This window comes from Acomys russatus, chromosome 10 (genome assembly GCF_903995435.1).
Source record: "Acomys russatus chromosome 10, mAcoRus1.1, whole genome shotgun sequence".
Lineage (NCBI taxonomy): Eukaryota > Metazoa > Chordata > Mammalia > Rodentia > Muridae > Acomys > Acomys russatus.
The window spans coordinates 11,486,086-11,501,109 of record NC_067146.1 but is presented as its reverse complement, the minus strand read 5'-3'; the positions used below and the strand labels follow the sequence as shown (position 1 = coordinate 11,501,109).

General features: G+C 45.3%; 1 protein-coding gene across 3 annotated transcripts in view; it reads left to right on the top strand.

Moving 5' to 3' along the window:
* The window catches only part of LOC127194409 (G protein pathway suppressor 2-like), a 71,764-nt gene that overhangs the window by 17,541 nt on the left and 39,199 nt on the right, over window positions 1-15,024 (top strand). Inside the window, exon 1 of one of the 3 annotated variants that reach the window (XM_051151769.1) lies at window positions 2,548-2,663. The exons of 1 other annotated variant lie outside the window; for it this stretch is intronic. The gene's annotated coding sequence lies outside the window, so the exon portion shown is untranslated. Of the gene's footprint in view, window positions 1-2,547; window positions 2,664-3,216; window positions 3,574-15,024 lie in introns of those variants that run through there. One more of the 3 variants, XM_051151768.1, reaches the window with a different exon arrangement.

Sequence of the window (15,024 nt, the reverse complement as noted above, 5' to 3'; positions counted from 1 at the left end):
AAAATAAAATTGTTACGACCATGCATGGTTCTAGAGATAGAGGGTGGAAGTCTCCTCCTGTGGGGCACAGATAAAGGGTCAACTCGGTGAAATGTCACTTCCTTGGGACACAAGGAAAGGGAAAGGGTGGGATTTCAATAGAGAACAACAGGTGAACAGGAAAGAGAAGGGAACTGGGGCCACTCCTCCTAGTCTCTTAAGGGCACATCTTTATGACCTTGCCTCTTGAAGGTGTGCCTCTCCCAGAAGCGCTGAGGGTCCTCTGAACACGCTGACTGATGGCCTCACTGGGTGGTAAGTCAAGGATGAAGTATTAAAGTTAGGGTTTGTAACAAGTCGCCATGTAGTTGCTGCTGCTCTGGGGAGGTCAGCTGAGTACCACTGGCATAGAACCCCAATGGGCAGTGGGCAGGTAAATCAGTAAGATAAGAGTCGTATGTATCCCCGGCATTGCACAAACTGGGAGCAGTTGTCACCTCCATACTCTGGAGGGACAGGCAGGAGAACCAGAGTCAAGGTCATTCCCCAGCTACGTTCTGAGTTCAAGAACAACATGAGATCAGTAAGTAAAATTAAATTTAGAAATTAAAAAGTAAGTTGTTTGAGAGCCTCCCCACGTCCTAAGGAATTGCCATGGCCTCCCTAGGATTTCTGGGAGTTCATTTATCATATCACCTCTGTCCTAAGTGTACCCATGACTGTTTCTCATCCCCTTTTCATTCTGCTTGCAGAAGTTGGTGTTCCAGTGTAGTTATAGCGACCGCCTGTTCTTCTTGCCTGTCTACAACCCCCTCTCCTTGGTTTGCTGTAGTCTAGTCTGCTTTGGGGACCTACCCCTCACATAATCGACGTGTATACAGCAGGCTGTTAAAATATCTTGTGAGCCTAGGTCATGGACTTGCAGCAATCTGAAGTTGTCTCCTCGGGCCCTGCACCTGGATTGAGGTGGCCCCAGCGGACAGTTAGGATGGCAGCCAGACAGATGGCTTCTCCAAGCCTCTTTTCTCAGTGTCCTTTTATTCATTCATCTCCCCTGTATCTTCTGATAAGTCCAGATGCTTGGACAAAGTAAGGGACTGAGCTGGGGGGTGGGGGCTAGGGGGATGGGGAGGTGGGAGGGGGAAGAGGGGGCTCATCAGCACCAGGAATGCAAGATGGATCATTAAACAATCTTGGAAGGCTTTGACCACAGCCACTTCTGCAGGCTTCTGCAGGCCTGCACGCTGCCAACTCCACCTCCCCTCTCCCACCCCGGCTGCCCTTCCCCCTGCCTCTTAGTGTCTCCTGCAGAGTGCTGCTGCGTAGCTGTCTCCTTTTCAGTCATCAGCAGGCACTCACCCTCCACAGCCAAAGGTCCCATCAGGGGACACTCACAGAGGAAGTATGGAGCCTGCTGCAGGGGGAAAAAATGCCGCTTCTCACTTGCAGCAGTTCGAAGGTCTACTATGTGCCGGGTCTATGTGGTGCCAGAGATCCTTGTGTCTGTAACTCTAAATTAACCACCAAAACTAAACCAGCAAGACCAGGCATGGCAGCTCACGCCTGCAGTCCCAGCGCTCGGGAGCTGAGTCAGGAGGATTGCAAATCCAAGGCCAGACTGAGCTAGGTAGTGAGGCACTGTCTTAAAAGCCCAAAGTAAATAAAGGAATAAGGCAGCCAATAAATCCCCAAGCCAACAAAGACTTCTTTATCAACCACAAGGGAGCCACTGGTGACTGCGAAGAACCAACAACTGGATTGGGATGGGGGCAGTTCTACAACCCCAGCAAGCAAACATAGCCCACTGCTAAGAACTTTAAAGAAATCTTAAAACAAAACAAAACACCAAATCAAAATCAAACACATCGTAATCGGTGGTAAGACAGCAACAAAACTAGGTGGCAGAAACCTACTTATCTCACAAACTGTAAATGATTCTTCTTTGACCCTTATCAAACGCTAGATCAGAGAATTCGCGGTATCAGGAGACCAAGGCTGGGGTGGGAGAGGCCAGGCTTCATAAGGCAGAGCCAGACTGGACTGTTTGAGGGTCACAAAGCCCTTGCTGCCTGTCACATTAGGCATGGCTCCCTCCAGTTGAAAATGAGAAGGGGAAGGAGCTGTGATCACTGGGCCACACTCAGAGGTATGGGGGTGCTTGAAAGTCTCCGTGTCTGGAGGCTCTGGGAGGTGGGACAGGGGTCTCATGGGAGGGAGTGGCAGCTGGGGAAGTCTGGGCTACAGCCTTCCAGGACTAAGAGGGTGTCTGTGGGCCGGGTGGGCCTGTCCTTACATGCTTCTGAGTATAGGAGAAAGGGAGAGAAAAGGAAACAATTGTTAGGAAGGACTCAGATTGGGGAACACTTGGAGCTCTTGCTCCCCACCCCCCCCCCATTGTAGCAGCTCAACCGCAGGGAAAGCTGACTGTTGTACCAACAGGTGTTCCCTTACCTCTCTCCACGCCGCTGTTTAGACTTTTCTCTCTACCCCTACCTTCCCACTGACTGTCGCTTACATATTTACTTTTCTTTTTAGCGCTTGTCCCTGACCTAGCATAGCCTGTCACCCCCGTAATCATTGGCTGTCTCCCCTATTAGGACACAAACAATGACAGCAGAGATGGGAGGGTGGCTTGTTGACTGCCTTTCTCTGCAACGCTTTGAACTGCACCTGGCACACAGCAGGTACTCGCTAAATGCTTTTGCCGCGGCCGCCTGAATCCTACAAACCCTCTCTCCATTTAGAATATTCTGGGGCCTATGGAGGGTGGGGGGCGGTGAGGAATGCTGACTTCTGAGTAGCCGCGGGGCTGGGATTGATTCCCTGCACGAGAGTGGGGTCCCTACAAACGCGGTGCAATGGATAGAGGGGGCGAGGAACTCCCACCCCTCCCTCAGGACTTATGCGCTGTAACTGGTTGGCAGGGGAGGGAGTAGAGACGTTTTCTTCGGTGGTATAGCCGCTGGTCTAATTAAGTCAGCCTGGTGGGAAGACGGGGTTCAGCAGAAAGGGGAGGGGGAAAAGAAAAAGTAACGGTCGGAGGGGGAGGGGAGTGTGACCGAAATACATTAGCTATGTGTATGGAATGGTATCATGAAACTCTTCATATAAACTAAATAGCTAATAAAAAAAATAAGCCAAAAAAAAAAAAAAAAAAAAAAAAAAGACATTCATAGTTTAAAAATTCTTGAAAGCCTCAATCTGTGGCTAAGAAGGGGCCGGGTTTGGTAAAGGAGCGGCTTAAAGTCTCTCCAAATTGAACATTGGTGGAGATGTAAGCTTATTTTGCGCCCTCAACTCCAGGTTATATCAGAATCAGCTGCCCTTAACAGTCTCTCTTCCTGGCAAGACATTTCCGTAAAACGCTGCGTTCCTAGAGAAGGCGCCTTGGCTGAAAATGAAATCAGGGACCTGCATGGAGTGGGATGGCTCATGCCACATGCGTGTGACAGTGATGCATCTTAGAAGGGGATCAAGGACCTCATGGGCTGTCCAGAACCTCTCCTTCACAGGATATTAGCAGCCCACACCTAGCGCCCGCTCTGGCAGGCGTGATGCGTTAGACACTTCCTACGTCATTTGTGGAGTGAGATTGTGAGTAACGGTGACTATTTTGAGTGTTTACAGTGTGCTCTGCAGTGACTGCTCTTCTCGCCGCGTCTCATTAACCCCCCCCCCCCAGACTTCTGTGCAAGAAGTCTCCTTGTCGTCCTTACGTTTCAGATGGGGGTCCGGAAACTCGGAGGAGCTGAGTGCTTGTTCAGGGCCAGAGCGATCACTAAGTCGTCGTCGGGGGAGCTGGGATTTGGACTTGGGTAGCTACTGGGGTGAGGTGGGGGGCGGTGATGGAGACTTACCAGCCGTTGCTAGACTCCATGGGTCCCAGCCTCTATGACACAGCAGATCCAACGTCTAGTCGACTCCTGTTTTAGATAGCAAACATACTCCGCTTATATCCTTTTCTGGAGTAATCGATGCCTCTGTGAATGGACTTGTCTGTCTGTCCACTGTCATCGGTCAGTCTTTAAATCACATGCCTGCCACTTTAACCTTAAAAACAGGACCTTCTTTTAAGTGAACCAGGAGAACGTTCCGTTCATTGTGACTTATGATGGAACCGCCAATAAATCCGAGAAGGTTTTTTTTTTTTTTTTTCAAAATAACCCTATTATTCAAAATATAACATTATTCAAAAAATCACATTATTTCCATGTTTTGTAAGTCTGGAACTCTGCATGTCGGATTTTCTTGGAAGAGACACACGATTCAAAAGGGAACCTTAACCTTTTAATTCAACGGAGCAAGTGTTTTTACACTTCCAGGGATTCAAGCTGAACTGATGAATGAATGAGAAATGAACTTTAAACACAGATTTGCTTTTTTGTGGAGGCAAAACACAGGATCTAATTTTATACTCCCCCAAACTGCTTTTTCTTGTAAGCGAGGAGAAGGATGGCGCAGATACAAAAGTACAGAATGTACAGGGTGTTTAGATAAAGGGACGCTATCTCGTCTTAAGATCGACATTTCATTGTTGGGAATGGTTTACAGTCGCTTCCCCCTCAGGAGGACTCGACAGTGCTTTGTGGAAGCGTTCTATGCTGCAAAAAACAGCTTCTCGCTGGAGTCCTCAAGCGCCCCAAGCTGTTTTAGTGGAGATATGGTTCCCTCTAGTGGTAAGAGAAGGAGTTGCATGCATGTTCTATTTGCTTCACTTTCTCGGTTGGTCAACCAATCTTATTGGGGAGGGGGCTGTGTATGAGGGTTTGAATTAAGGACGCGCAGATAACTTCTTTTACGAAAGATCATAAGGTTGGACAAGAAAAGGTGAAGAGCTGTGGTGCCCTCTGTGCAGTATCACAGTAGTGACAACAGGAGAGCTCTAACCAGATCTGGAGAGATTTTAGTTTTTAAAGATTTTTAGTTTTCAAAAAGGAAATGCTTATTGACTTTTCTTTTATTTAATGCAATTATATGCCCACTGTAGAAAAATTAGGAAATACAACTGTGATTTTAAAAATCAGCCCACTGTTCCATCACTCAGGGACAACCAGTTTGATGCGCATAATTTAACTTTTAACAAAATGTTGTCATGTTTCATAACGTTCATTAAATCACTTAATATATTTTGAAATGTTTCATGTTACTAAATACATGGACACAACATTATTACACCTTAAAAAATAATAATTGATATGTGGTTAAAGTCCCCTTGGAATTTAGTTTGTGAGAAAGAGATACACGTGGCGGGGGAGTTCATATCATTAGGACGTTTTACTGCACCTGCTTACCTAGATTATGGCCGATCATTTAGATCACGTTGCCAAGGCCATCGTTGGCATTTTTATCATAGGCATCTGTGTTACAGCTTAAGGGTTTATTTGTTTTGCTTTGTTCTTTTTAGCTTTTTAAGTTAACGTATAAAGGTATGCATTTGTTTATGGAGTATTCATATTTTTGTGCTGTCCGGATCCATCTCTGTCCGCTAGCTGCCTTTCCTTGCCCCCTACCTCCTTTTCTCTGATCCTCTGTATCTCACACCTTCTGCTTTCATGTCGTGCGTATGTTATTTCTCTCCCCTACTTATGATATCATCCTTTCCTGTTCACATCCCCTAGTTTTCTACTTTTATGACCTACCCCCCCCCCACACACACACATACTGTTTGCATATATGAGAAAAACATGCACTGTTTGTCTTTCTGAGTCTGGCTTACTTTGCTTAACACAACGATCTCCAAATTGGACTCATGTTCCTGTAAATCTCACTTCACCGTCCTCTATAACCAAACACAATCCGGCTGTGGTTGTGTCCCATATTCTTTATCCAGTCACCTTTTGATGGACACCTAGGTTGGTCCATTCCTTAGCTGCTGTGAGTACAGCAGCAGTAAATATGGGGTGCAAGGATTCCTGTCACTCTGTGTTGGAAGATTTCAGGCCCATGCTCAGCAGCAGCAGAGCTGGGCTGTGGAGCAGCTCTATTTTGAGATGAGGGCGCTTCCACACTGACCTCAGTGGTGGCTACCTCACTTTACACTCTGTGGTGGCTTGAATAAATACGGCCTGCATAGACTCAAGTGTGTAAATGCCTGGCCTATAGGAGAGTAGCACTGTTAGGAGGTGTGGCCTTATTGGAGGAAGTGTGTCACTGTGAGGGCGGGCTTTGAGGTCTCCTATATGTTCAAGCTCCGCCCACTGTGGTTGTCAGTCTCTTCCCGCTGCCTGTGGATCAAGATGTAGAGTTCTCAGCTCCTTCTCCAGCACCATGTCTGCCTGTACACCGCCATGCTTCCCGCCATGATGATAATGGACTAAGCCTCTGAACTGTAAGCCAGCCTCACTCAAGTGTTTTCCTTTATAAGAGTTGCCCTGGTCATGGTGTCTCTTCACAGCAATGAAAACCTAAGACACGCTCCCTCCAGCAGCGTACAAGGATTCCGCTCTCTCCACATTCTTACCAGCATTTGTTTTCTGCACGATGCTATGCTAATTTGCATGTGGCAGAGTCTCAAAGGTGTTCTAATTAGAAATCCCTTGATGACTAAGGATATTGAGTACTTTTCAAGTTTTTATTGGCTGTGTTTCTTTGTTTGACAACTGTTTAGTTCATCAGCTTTTTTTGTTTTGTTTTGGTTTGGTTTGGTTTCGTTTTTTTGTTTTGGTTTTTTGAGACAGTGTTTCTCTGTATAGCCTTGGCAGTCCCGGGCTCACTTTGTAGATCAGGCTGGCCTCGAACTCACAGAAATGTGCCTGCTTCTTCCTCCCTGAGTGCCGGGATTACAAGCGTGTGCCACTGTGCCTGGCTCATCAGCCTATTTATTACATGGATAATTTGTTTACATTTTATGTTTAGCTTTTGCAGTTCTTTGTGTATCCTAAATATTACTGTCCTCTCAGATGAAGAACTGGCAACGTTTTGCCCTGTTTGGGAGGCAGCCTCTTTAACCTGAATTTAGTTTTCTTTGCTGAGAACAAGCTTTTTAATTCCATCTTATCCCACTTTTCATCCCCGGAGAGCCCATGTCCCTGACACATTTTACCTCCCCTTCCCTCCGTTTCAAACGTTCAGGCCATGCACGCAGGCAGGCCTTTGGCCCGTCGTGGGCTTGCTTTCATCTAGGTTGGGAGCTGTGGCTCTGGTTTCGTTGTTGTGTAGGTGGGCATCCACTTTTCTAGTGCTGTCCATCGAGAGGGTCCCTGCTTACATGTGGTTTTCAGCCCTTGCTGAAAGTCAAGGCGCCTGTAGCTTAATGTGTTTATTTCTAGGCCCTCTATTCTTTCAGCATCTTAAATTTCTCTTTCTTTGTTGTTACTAGTGTGTGGGTGTGTGGGGGGGGGGTGTGTGTGCGTGCGTGCGTGCATGTGCATGTGTTGTGAGAGTTGGGGTGCTCATGCACCAACTGTGGGCATATGACTTATGGAAGTCAGTTCTCTGTTTCCACCATGATGACTCAGGTCACACTTGGGTCATCAGGCACTGTCCCCTGCTAGTAGGACACAATTTAAGTATATAGTGCCTTTCATTGTCTCTTTGGACTGATTTTGCTTTGGAATCTACTTTATCAGATGTGGGAATAGCTGTGCCAGCTGGTTTTCAGCTTCCAGTCACTTGATAGACTGGTGTCCCTCTTTTGACTCTCAGACAGCTGGTGTCTTTACCAGCGAAGTGTGTTTCTTGGAGACAGCACATAGCCAGATCCAGTTTTTTAAAAATCCAGTTAGCCAATCTTCATGTCTTTATTGAGATGTTGAGGCAATTTATGCTTAGGGTTACTACTGAGAGATGATTATTAAACTGAAATTTTACCAGTAATTTCTATGGTTGGTTGGGTTGTTATCTCCCGTCCTCTATTAGTCTTTTTTTTTAATTAAAATTTTTTCTCTTATAATATATTCTGACATGCTTTTCCCATCCCCCATCTCCTCCCAGATCACTTCCCATCCAACTCTATACCTTTTCTCTCTAAAACAACAACAACAACAGAATCAACATACATACACACAAAAACGGAAACCAAAATATACAAGCAAAAGACCAACAAGGAAAAAAAATGCCCAAACAAAGCAACATGAGACAGAAAGCTTATGAAAATATGACTGAGTTTGTTGTGCATTGGCCAACAACTCCCAGGTGTGGCACCTGCCCTGAAGTGCTGAATCGGGAAGAAAGTTTCTTTGGAGTCATCCATCACTCCTGGCTCTTACAATCTTCCCGCCTCCTCTTCCACACTGATCCCTGAACTTTACACAGAGACTCTGGTGAAGACAAAACAGGAAGTGGTGGGCTACTCTCCCACATCTGTGCTGTTATTGCGCCTGCAAGTGTATCTTGCAGGCAGGGTACTGTTGTAGGTTGCAGAGTTTGTAGCTGTGTGATACTGATGATGATTTTTCCAGACAAGGTTTCTCTGTGTATAGAGTACTTCCAAGACCATGAACGCTAGCCAGTAGAGGTGAAGCTTTTAGTTGGGTACCTATAGCACCTCTTAAAATGCTGTTTTATTTGTATTTCTTGTGTCTCAACCTCCCTATCAACTCCCTAACACTAGGTAGGAGAGAAAGAATGTTAGAAGGGACAGGGGATGTAGACTTCTATAAATTTCATGTCTGCTGATTAGTGTTGCTGGGTTCTTTGGGGGCAATGCCAATCCCATTCATCAGGATATCCAACAGTTTAGCAAGCCAGTGAACAGCAAATGTGGCAGCAGGGTGAGCCAGCAGCATCCCTCTTCCTCCTCGGAGCACCTCAAAGCATTGTCTTTAAAGCATCCTCTCGAAGCATTTTTTTCCCCTCTCTTCAAGCTCTCCGATTTATACTCTCCCAGAGTCCTCAGATTTATACCATCTCCCTGGCAAAGACCACTCCCCACATGAGATGATCATAGTTAATAGCTGTGGACAAACCAAAGTGGCCTCATCCTTGGGATTAAAACAAAAACATGTAACTGAGTTTTTAAAGAAACCAAAACTTCCACTACAGGAACTAGCTTGATTTCTCCATTTTTTTGGGTGGGGTCAGTGAGACAGGGTTTCTCTATGTAGCCCTGGCTATGCTGGACACACTCTGTAGACCAGCTGGTCTTGAACTTACAGAGATCTACCTGCCTCTGCCTCCCAAGTGCTGGGATTAAAGGCATGCACCACCACACCCAGCCAATTTCTCCATGTTTTACCACGTAAGTGATATCTTCAGCAATAGGCCCTTAACATCATGTTGTGGAGAGCAACGAATAGGGTCTGTACTTATCACATGGAGGTTATCAGGTCTTGTGGCAAGTGTCCCTACCTGCTAAGACATTGTTTGATCTTATAATTGATTTTATATGTTGGCCTTATATTCTGTTCTTGGAGATGGTCTTTGTTTTCTTATTTTGACTTTCAAATTTTCTTTCCTTCCTTCCTTCCTTCTTTCTTTCTCTCATGGATTACTTGGTGTGGTAGTTGATCATAATAATCAACCTGATTGTGCCACCCTTAAGGTATGTGTGAAAGCATTTCCACAGAGGACCAGGGGGAAAAGCCCACCCTCTGGGTTTAGGTAGCACATCCTGTAAGCTAGGCAATGAACAGCCAGCTGGCAGCAGGCGCTCTGCTTCCCCGCTTCCTTGCCACAGCAAGGTGAGCTGCTTTGTCCCACCATGCCCTTCCCCACCTCTGAAGTGAGGAGCCAGAATAAGCCCCTCCTTCCTAAGTCCTTTTCCTTCCGGAATTTGACCAGCTCACAGTGACTTGGTGGTGGTGGGGGCTCTTTGCAGACCGTGTTGTCGCCTGTACATAGAGGTGGGTTTGGAAGCCCCTCCTTCCAAACCACATTTGTTTTTCTCTCCTTTCTGGATTTATTATATTAGCCAGGAATTCCAGTACTGTGCTGAATACCAATGGTAAGATGACCACCCTTGGCTTAGTGAAGAGGCATCCAGTCTTCTACCAGTCAGTCAGGGCTACCTGCAGATGTCTACACACATCCTTTACCAGCTGATGGCGTTCTCTGTGTTTCTAGCTTCCTGAGAATCTTGTGACTTCTGGGTGTTGAATTTTGTCACATACTTTTTGTGCTTTGATTCATATGTGTGGTGGTTTAGAAGAACGGCCATCATAGGCTCATATGTTGGAATGTTTGCTCTCTCTCTCTCTCTCTCTCTCTCTCTCTCTCTCTCTCTCTCTCTCTCTCTCTCTCTCTCTTTCTCTGCCTGCAGATCATGATGTCCATCCAGCACCATACCTGTCTGTATCTCACAGTGACAATTGAGGACTCGCTCTCTAAAACTGTCCCTAGCTAAATGCTTTCTTTTACTAGGGTTGCCTTGGTCATGGTGCTCCCACACAGCAACAGAACAGTATCAAAGACAATACAACTGTGTGGTTTGCTTAACCTGTGGCTATGGTGGATGACACTAGCTCCCGTTCACCTATGGAAGTCTCCTTCTGCCTGCGTCCTGCCACATGGTTTCTTCCTGTTTACTAATACTTGCTGGGAAATGTGCCCTTGTGTTCATGAGGCTGGTTAGTGGTCCTTCCTGGTGTGTTTTAGCAGTATGGGGAATCTGGCCTCACGTTTTCTATTTACTGTATAGAACCAGCGTGATATCTTCCTGTTTTAAATGTTGGTGACATTTTATGGTTGTGGCTTCCTACATTCCTGGGGGGACACAATCTCACAGCAAATTCCCTAATCCTCTGGCTCTTACCAGCTTCCTATCCCTTCTTCTGCAATGAGCCTGAGCCTTAGGTGCAGGAGTTGTGTTGTGGGTGTATCAGTTGGGACCAGGCCCCACAACTCTGCATTTTGACTGTGGTTTTCTGCATCCGCTGCAGAGAGATGGCTCCCTGGTGAGGGCTGAGAGCTTCACTTATCTGAGTACAAGGACAAATATTTAGAATGCAGTTGTGGGGAGTGTGCTGGTTTAGTAAAGTGGTGGTTGGGGGCTCTTCTACAAGGTTCATAGTGAACATTCCTGAAATATTTAGTAGGTGTTCTTCAGCTTCACCCACCCGCTCTCCTCACTCGGTCCTCTGCATTCTGTTTTTGAACTCACCCACTGAGTGAGTTATTGCATTTTCTTGTTCTAAAATTTCTATTTAATTCTCCCTTGTATATTCTATTAAGCTCCTGCCTTCCTTTCTTTTATGGATATGTTTTTTTTAGCCCCTTTAAATGTGATCATCACTATGTGATCATAACTATAAGATCATAACAATGAGACCATAATTACTCATTGGTTTTTTGTTTGTTTCTTTGTTTGTTTGTGTGGGGCAGAGGCTTAGTTTCATTTATTAAAACTTTTTAATTTTAAGACAGGGTTTTTATGATGTAGCTCTGGCTGTCCTGGACTCGCTGTGTAGACCAGGCTGTCCTCAAACTCACAGAGCTCCTCCTGCCTCTGCCTCCTAGGTGCTGGGATTAAAGGTGTGTGCCAGCATGCCTAGCTACTTTTGTTTTATATATAAACATTTTTATTGAGAGGCCTAACCTTTCTGTCTACTTTATAGTGATTAATCAATTGTTCTGATATTCATTGCTTCACTTCCTATTCGGTTCCTTTGACCAACTTGCTGATTCAGGTGACGAATCCATCCTCCCTTGCTGCATAGCTTTATAATCCATCTCCGTGCCTGGCAGAGCGTGTCCTCGTCCTCTGTTCTGACACAAGAGGGCTCCTGGGACACCTTCTTCTCTGCTTTCTTCTTCCACATAAGCTCTATGGACTCTACTAGAGGCAGAATTAGTTTCATAAAATTGAATTTTCAAAGATATCAAGATTTATTTTTTTATTTCTTTAACTGTCTAAATTTTGAAATAATCATAGATGCATCATAAGAAGCTACATAAACAGAACAGAATACCCTTTAGTTAACTTCTCCTACTGGCAGTAGTCTGTGTACTTTTGGCTAAGTGTCACTGACATTAGTACAACCCACAGACTTAGTCAGATTGTACCAGGTTGCATGGAGTCATGACGTGCATCTGTGTAATTGCAGCACATGTGTAGATCTTCCACACCACGCCATCATCACACAACCATTATCTCCACAATCAGCATGGAGAGCTGTTCATCTCGAAAGCTTCCTGGCATTACTCCGCTCAGTGATCGAGATCCTGTTCTTTGCTTTCTGATAAAAATGTTAATTTTTATCTCTAACTCAGTAAACATTATGGAGACCACACCCAAAGACCTTCTAGGTCTGTGTAATCTGGCTGGAAGACAAACATGCATTTAATCCAGGAGACAGAGGCAAACAGATCTGAGCTCAAGACCAGCCTGGTATAGAGCAAGTATCAGGTAAAGAAAAGCTTAGATCCAGACATGGTGGTACATGCCTTTAATCCCAAATGAAGGTAAAGTTAGTTTTCAGAAGGAAGCACCCATGCTTAAAAATGGTGCCTAATTGAGTGGCAGAAAAGATGACAAATTAGAGAAAGTTTGACATAATAGGATACGCCCAACTCTCATGAGAAGAGAGAGGAAAGGGAAGCTATTTAAGAGGCAGGTTTTCAGAGAGAGGAGGCAGTTTTACCAGAGAGGTGGGCTGCAGAGAGAGAACTCAGGTGAAGACAGAACGAGCCAGAAAATGAGAAGAAGCCGGAAGATTAGAGCAGATTGCTGAGTTAGTTTGTGGGCGAGCAGAGTGATTCTGGCCCAAGAGAGAAGCCAGATTACATAAATCAGCTGAGAGAGGAGTTTAAGCCAGAACAGAGCTTAGAAAGATCAAGAAAGGGTGAGCTCATTAAGCAGTAAGACCCAGAGGCTGAAAATATTCTAGGCCTAGGTTAGATTTACAAAGGCTAGAAGCTTCCAAGACTAGGCCTAGGCCAGCAGAAGGAGGCAGTTAGCCTCCCAGACAACAATTGAGCCAGGAGAATAAAAGTTATTTTACAGGAGATTAACCCATTTAGCAGAACAGCCAATTCTGTTTAAGTTCCGAAAAGAACTTCATGGTATAGATATGCTCAATATATTTACTAATTCTATGGCTAATGGAATTTCACATTATTTTCCAGGGGTTGGATCCACACAGCTGGTAAAGGCACTTACTGCTCATGATGCAAGCCTAGTTTGAGCTCTGGTATCAACATTACAGCAGGAAGAGAGGACTGACTCCACAAATTTGTTCCTTTACCCTACAAATGCCATATACACCCCAACACACACAATAATAATGACAAACAAAAATTTAAATTTTATAATTATTTCCATAGTTTCACTGGTTTAGACTCTACTACAGTGAGCACCCTGACACAGGGCTCCTTGGGCACATGTGCAGGTGTTTCTCTGCAATAGAAGTTGAGCTGAGGGGAGAGATCACGTCACATTTTAGTAGACAGGACCGGGTTGTCTTTCCATGTGGCAGTCAGAAAACATTAGTAACAACAAATGGCAGACATGCAGACTAGATGGAGAGTGCATCCTTTTACATATGATTCTCAAGATGGATTTCATTGGCCAGTTGGGATTTGAGAAGAGACTCAAGAAGAGGAGGTAACACACAGCTTCTGGGGGCAGACATTCCAGATGGGAGGACCAGTGGGCACAAAGGCTCCAAGGTGGCAACCTGGTTGTCTGGGGACAGGTGAAGGCCATATTTAGCGTGACAGAACAAACACGTGGTTGGGAGGTAGAGAGGAAAGATGCAAATTGTGAAGGGCCTTAATGGCCAGGGTAAGGACTTTGGCTTTTATGTTGAGTGAAAGGGCCATTATGGCAAAATTCTCAGGAGCAATGTGATTTGACCTCTTTGTGAAAAAGAGAAGAAATCATCCATGGGCCATGCTGCCATTGGGCGCCATATTGATGAGAGTGTGCTGTCCTGCCATCTGAGGCCACAGTGATGTCTGTGTCTGTGCTGCTGCCAAGGGCTAGGTCTGGATCTGAGGAGGTCCTACTGCAGTCAGGGTCTGTGTCCACAGCCTGTGTTGCCACTGAATGTCTGTGGTCTGTGCTGCAGCCTGAAGCCATGTTGATTTCCATAAACCATGCTGCCTCAGGGGCCACATTGATATGAGTCATTCTGTGCTCCTTAGCCTGGATCTTGTTACGTAGATCAGATTGGTCTTGAACTTGTGTTCTTCCTGCATAAGCTTTGGAATGCTAAAGTGCATGCTAAGTGGCATGTGCCAGTATCCACAATTGATATTTTTTTAAAAAACAAACAAACCCTTTTTATTGATTCTTTGTGAGTTTCACACCAGGCACTCTAGTCCCACTCCTCTACCCATCCCCTTATATCTGCCCTCTGCCCTTTTAACCTTACACACACACACACACACACACACACACACACACACACCATAGAAAACATCTCATTGTGGATGCTGTAGTGTATCACAGTGTGGCCCACATTTGTCCACACATCTTCTCTTACAAACCCAAGTCTCAGGATTATTGCAGAAGAAGGGATGGGAAGACTGTACGAGACAGAAGGTTGGGGAATTTGCTGTGGCCCCCAGGAATATAGGAAGCTACAACCATAAAATCTCACCAACACTAAAAGGAAAAAAAAAATATATCACCTGGTTCTATCGAGTAAACTGAAAATGTGAGGCCAGTTTCCCCATACCATCAAAACACAACAGGAAGGACCACTAATGGGCCTCATGACACGAGGGCACATTTCCCAGCAAGTATTAGCAAACAAGAAGAAAGCACGCGGAAGGACTTGACTTCCATAGGCGAAAGGGAGTCAGTGTCGTCCACCATAGCCACAGGTTAAGCAAACCACACAGTTATATTGTCTTTGTTACTGTTCTATTGCTGTGAGGGGACACTATGACCAAGGCAACCCTTCAGAAGGCATCTGCACACTTTGTAGGGATTGGAACATTGTCCTATGTAAAGCAAAGTGTAAGACAAATGAAATGCACGAGGGCAGAAGATTAAAAAGGAAGAGTAAAGCCTTCTGGGGCAGATCTACCCATAAACCTCTGGGGAGTAAATCTACCACAACAGTAGGAAGCTCAGTGTAATATGCCTTCAATCTCCAACAACGAATACCTATTTTAACTAGCACTGTATGTTGACAGCATATGTTACACGGCTTGATCTTT